The following is a 6120-nucleotide window of genomic DNA, read 5'->3' as shown; positions in this document are numbered from 1 at the left end:
AGGACAGAGAGAAGGGATACTCTCTGGCCCACTGGATTGTGTGTGGAAGTCTGGAATATGCAATCTGAGGGTTATAACCAGGATAACCAAATTATCTTTAGGTTTTAGGTTTTATTAGGATTTGTATGCCGCCCACTCCCTAGAGATTCTGGGTGGCTTACAGATAAAAATGGGGGGGGGATATAAAAATTAAAAGAACAAACATTAAAATTTCACAACATACATACAGCTTAGAGTGGGGCTGGATAAACTCAACAGCCCCAGGCCTGCCGGAACAGCCAGGTCTTAATCGCTTTGCGGAAGGCCGGAAGTGTAGTAAGGGTCTGGATCTCCACGGGGAGATCGTTCCCTAGGGCTGGAGCAGCTACAGAGAAGGCCCTCCCCCAGGGAGTCGCGACCGGCAGATGGAATCCGGAGGAGGCCTAATCTATGAGATCTTATTGGGCTCTGGGAGATAAATGGCAGGAGGCAATCTCTCAGGTAGCCAGGTCCTAAACCATGTAGGGCTTGAAAAGTAACAACTAGCACCTTGAAGCATGTCTGGAGACCAATGGGGAGCCAGTGCAGCTCGCGGAGGATAGGTGTAACGTGGGTGTACCGAGGTATCCCCACTATCGCTCGCGCGGCTACATTCTGGACCAACTGCAGTCTTCAAACACTCTTCAAGGGCAGCCCCATGTAGAGTGCGTTACAGTAATCCAGTCTTGAGGTGACGAGGGCGTGAGTGACCATCCGAAGGGCCTCCCGGCCCAGATAGGGTCGCAACTGGTGAACCAGGTGAACCTGGGCAAAGGCCTCCCTGGTCACAGCCGACAGATGATGTTCTAACGTCAGCTGTGGATCCAGGAGGACCCCCAAGTTGCGAACCCTCTCTGAGGGGTGTATAGTTTCACCCCTCAGGTAAGAGATGGAACGACTGGACCATCCTTGGGAGGGAGCATCAATAGCCACTCGGTCTTGTCAGGATTGAGTGCAAGCCTGTTTGCTCCCATCCAGACCCTGACAGTCTCCAGGCACTGGCACATTACTTCAACTGCTTCGCTGAGTTGGCACGGGGCGGACAGACATAGCTGCGTATCGTCCGCATATTGATGGTATTTAATCCCGTGCCGGCGAATGATCTCACCCAGCGGCTTCATGTAGATGTTAAACAGGAGGGGGGACAGGACCGAACCCTGCAGCACCCCATAATTGCGGGGCCTTGGGGTCGATCTCTGCCCTCCAACCAACACCGACTGTGACCTATCTGAGAGGTAGGAGGAGAACCATAAAACGGTGCCTCCCACTCCCACCTCCCGTAACCGTCGCAGAAGGACGGTTACTGAGGAATTGTCTCTTGCCAATCACATTTACTCGACCCGTCAGAGCGGGTATTCAAATTACTTATCGGAACTCATCAAGGGTGGTTTTCACTTACCTTCCCTACTGGTTCGCAAATGTGTGTGCACATCGGACCACCCGTGATTTCCTCTACCGGTTCAGGCGAACCAGCCCGAACCAGCTGAATACTACCTCAGGATCTCATTAAGATTGTCTTTTCAACTGATTCTACCTATGGAATTGTGGCAAGAATGTAAAGATAGGATGAGGAAAAGATCTAGAGATGTAGCATCCCAAATATATGTTAATATTCTGCTCATTGGCATCAAAGGACTATCGTGCAGTAGTTAGAATGCAGTATTGAGGCTAATTCTGCCCACAGTGTGGAGTTCAATCCTGATGGGGTTTAAGGTTGATTCAGCCTTCTGAGATGTGTAAAATGAGGACCCACATTGTTAGGGGCAATGTGCTGTCTCTACAACCACTTAGAGAGGACTGTAAAGCACCGTGAAGTGGTATATAAGTCTAAGTACTACTGATCGTGCTATCATTGCCTCTTCTAGAGTATAACTTTTTCAAAGTTTGACTATGAATGACTTTAAAATGTCTATTCTGATTGAAGTAATTAGAATAAATATTTTAAAAAGAAGTTTGTTATAGAAATAGAATTGGTGAAGCCATATTTTTATGCACCGGATATCTATGATGTCCTATTTTGTTGTATTTAAGTACAATGACAATAAAGATTATACTTATATTTATACTTACTTATTTATCCCATCTCTACTGCTATTCCAAAATATCAGAGAGGTCGTGAATCACTCAAATTGGTTCAATAGATTTGGATGTGACATTCCTTAAGGATGCAATTTCAAATTGAGGTTCTTCTTCTGAATATCTATGAGATCCCTAAAATGGACAATGGAGGTTTATTTTTTTTGTTTTATTTATGCCTTTTTCTATTGGTTTCCCTTGATACCTTTAATTTACATTATTCTTTGGCAGAATTTTAAAAAGCTTCATACTGCATTATTTGTTTGCATTATTGAAGTGAAGATGATTGTTTGAAAGACTTTTTAAGCAAAACAACTTCTCAAAGGAGGAAGAACTGGAAGGATTCTGAATAAACACTGCATGCCATAGTTAAACCAGTGGTTCCCAAAGTGGGCGGTACCGCCCCCTGGATGGTGGTGGGATGACTTAGGGGGCGCTAAGAGGCAAGGGAGTGGCAGGGGGCGCTAAGAGGCAAGGGGGGGTGGCAGGGGGGTGCTAAGAGGCAAGGGGGCGGCGGCAGGGGTGAAAAAAAAAGATTGTGTATTGTGTTGGCTGCAGAGGGCATCGCCCCTAGGTTGGTAGCTTCCCCTTAACTAATTCTTGGAAAGGTGAAACTTGCCGAGCAGAAGATGGACTGTTTAAAGCCCATCAGCGTGGGCAGAAGGACGAAATTACCCAAACAAACCTGGAAATAGTTGCGGGTTTCCCTTTAAGCAACGTCACCCCCCTCCCCTCCAATCACCGCCTTCCTCCCAGGAGAGGTGCGCACACCGCTTCAATCGCCCGCCCCCCAACACTGCCGGCATCTTAACCAACTGGCTTGGCTTGTGAAACAGTTTTTTTTTTAACGGTCGGTAGACGGGGAGATCATGCATGGTGTTGTTAGGTGGAGGGGGAAAAAACCCCACCAATCAAATTCTAGTTGAGCTTGTGAGAGAGCTCTTTACCACTGGTTTAAAAAACGGTCACATATTTCGTGCCATCCTTTTCCTTTGCATGGATACACTGCTGGGTAAAAGTAAATGGGGGGAAGGGGTGATGAGTGGAAGTGCGGTCTCTCCCTTTTGGTGGTGTGGATTTTGGCTAGGGAGATTTGAATTACCAGCAGGAGGGAGCTCGCATTGCAATCTTCCATTTCTAGCCTTGAAAATACAGGTGTTGCTAAACTCATGGGAGCTTTCTTTGATATAGGTATAGTTACTATATGTATATACTACTATAGTATAGGTCAGGAGTCCCCAAACTTGGCAACTTTAAGACTTGTGGACTTCAACTCCCACAATTCTTCAGCCAGCATAGCTGGGAGTTGAAGTCCATAGCTGTCTGGAGAATTCTGGGAGTTGAAGTCCACAAGTCTTAAAGTTGCCAAGTATAGGTTCTCCTGCTTGAGCAGGGGGCTGGACCAGAAGACCTCCAAGGTCCCTTCCAGCTCATTTATTCTAAAGCTTATAAAAGCTCCACTAAATGCTGGTCGCGGGTGGATTTTCTTTTGGTAGAGTTTATTTATTCACTTAGCAAAGCCTTAAGCCAGATGTGAACACACATATATTGTAAGTATTCTGATTTTCAGAGCAGAAATGGCAGAAGCAGAAAAATCAAAGGAGAAATGTAGACAATATAGTGTGGAATATCTGAAGTATGGATTTATACTAGCACCATCAACCAGCAGCTGCCACGGTGCCTACTATGTGAAAAATTATTTACTAATGAGGCAATGAAGCCTTCCAGACTGAGTGAACATTTGAAGAAGGCACATCCTGACAAGGCAGACAAGAACCTAACTTTATGGATGGTAAGGTGCTACTTACCACCCATAAAGCCCTCCATGGTAGTGGATCTGAGTACTTGAGAGACCGCCTCCTGCCAATTACCTCCCTAAGACCTATCAGATCACACAGATTAGGCCTCCTCCGAGTTCCATCCGCCAGTCAGTGTCGACTGGCAACTACGCGGAGGAGAGCCTTTTCAGTAGTAGCTCCGACCCTTTGGAACGATCTCCCCATGGAGATTCGTACCCTCACCACCGTCCAGACCTTCCGTACAGCCCTCAAGACCTGGCTATCCCGTCAGGCCTGGGGATAAAGATTGTAATCCGTCCCCACCCGAATGATGAATGAATGTTGTGTTCTATTTTTACTTATGTGTTGTTTATGTCTTATTGTTTTGTATTCCCCTCCCCATAAATTGTAAGCCGCCCTGAGTCCCCTCAGGGAAAAGGGCAGCCTATAAATAATAAACAAATACAAATACAAATTTTCAATCACTTTGTGACAACTTGCAAAAGTGCCCAACACTGTCACACATGTTTTACAATACTTCCCAACAAAACACTGATGGTTTGCGTGCATCGTACAGCATTTCATTGCTGATTGATAAGTCTGGAAAGCCACATACTATTGGTGAAGAACTCATCCTACCAACCATTAGTGAGGTTCTGAGTACTGTTTTGCATAAGTCACCACATGATATAATTAAGACAATTCCTCTCAGCAACAATTCAGTGCAAAGACACATAGATGAATTGGCTGAGAATGTGGAAGATGTATTGTGCAGCATACTACAGACAACAGACTTTGCATTACAGCTGGATGAATCAACTTTGCCAGGCAATGAATCTTTGCTTCTTGCTTATGGGCACTTTATTAAAGATGAAAGTTTGACTCAACAGTTATTTGCGAGGCAACTAAAAACAGATACTAAGGGGGAGTCAATATTTCATGTTGTTGAGCAGTTTTTCAAAGACAAGGAAATTCAACTTACCAACATACTAGCTGGTGCAACTGATGGAGCACCATCAATGACTGGTCGCTACCGTGGGTGCGTTGCTTACTTGAAAAAAGCAGTGCCAAATGTCTTTACCATTCACTGTGACATTCATCGCCAACATCTGGTTGCAAAACCCCTCAGTGATCACTTGCACAAGTCATTACATACTGTCATTACTGCAGTTAACAAAATTAAAGTACACGCTCTCAATGATCGACTATTCAGAGAGCTCTGTGATTGAGTATGATGAAGATTTTGATCATTTGCTGCTTCATACAGAAGTTCGTTGGCTATCAAAAGGCAACTGTGTGAGACGCTTTTACAATCTTTTTGACACTGTTGTGGAGTTTTTTAAAGACAAGAATGCTTTGCTCAGTAGTGAACTCAAAGAGATCAGGCATGACATTGCTTATTTATCAGAACTATTTGCAAAGTTCAATGAAGTGAATTTGCAGTTGCAAGGAAATTAAGTCAATCTTATTAAGGCCAAATCTGTCTACGTTTATTTCAAAGTTAACTCTGTTCAAGTGCAATATAGGCCGTCGCGGGCTATACCAATTTCCGAGCTTGTCTGAGCTAGAAGAGAAAGATGGGATACAAGATGATGATCTTCAAGTTTTTTGTGACCATTTGGACATGCTGCATAAAGATATGTCTGAGCGATATCAGGATCTTCTTTTGATGGAAATTCCAGATTGGGTGATAAATCCATTTTCAGATACTGAGGAAGATGGGGTAGTGGAGGAACAACTCATAGAGCTGCAAAATGATATTGAGATGAAGCCAAAGTTTAAGAAATCATACCAAGAGTTTTGGTTACAGAAATAAATTTCTGATCGCTATCCTGCACTATGGACAGTGGTTAAGAAGCTCCTTGTTGCATTTCCAACATCATATTTGGTGGAACATGCTTCAGTGTGGTCATCCAACTTCTCTCTAAGCAAAGAAATCGACTCCAGATTACTGAACGTGGTGATTTAAGACTCCTGCTAAGTGACTTAAAACCAGACATTGGAAAACTGGTATCACTTCATCAAGGCCATCCATCACATTAAGAATTTACTGAACAGTGAAGTAGTTACTAAATTTTACTGAGTTTACTAAGTTACTAGTTACTAAGGTTCTTGATAAATGACTATCAGACTTTGAAAACCTGGTATCACTGGATCATGTTCAGCAATTTTGTTGAATTAACATTAACTAACAAGGTTTTTACATTGGATTTTGAATAAATGTGCAATTAATTGTTACAGTTTTGAA

The 6120-nt window shown here is 43.8% G+C and overlaps 1 pseudogene; it reads left to right on the top strand.

The window, feature by feature from the left end:
- The first annotated feature begins 3671 nt into the window (after nt 1-3671).
- LOC116520750 lies at nt 3672-5915 on the top strand (annotated as a pseudogene).
- Nucleotides 5916-6120: the final 205 nt, after the last annotated feature.

Source organism: Thamnophis elegans, chromosome Z (assembly GCF_009769535.1).
Source record: "Thamnophis elegans isolate rThaEle1 chromosome Z, rThaEle1.pri, whole genome shotgun sequence".
NCBI classification, from domain to species: Eukaryota; Metazoa; Chordata; class Lepidosauria; order Squamata; family Colubridae; genus Thamnophis; species Thamnophis elegans.
The sequence above is the reverse complement of the archived record's forward strand: the minus strand, read 5'-3'. Positions and strand labels throughout refer to the sequence as shown.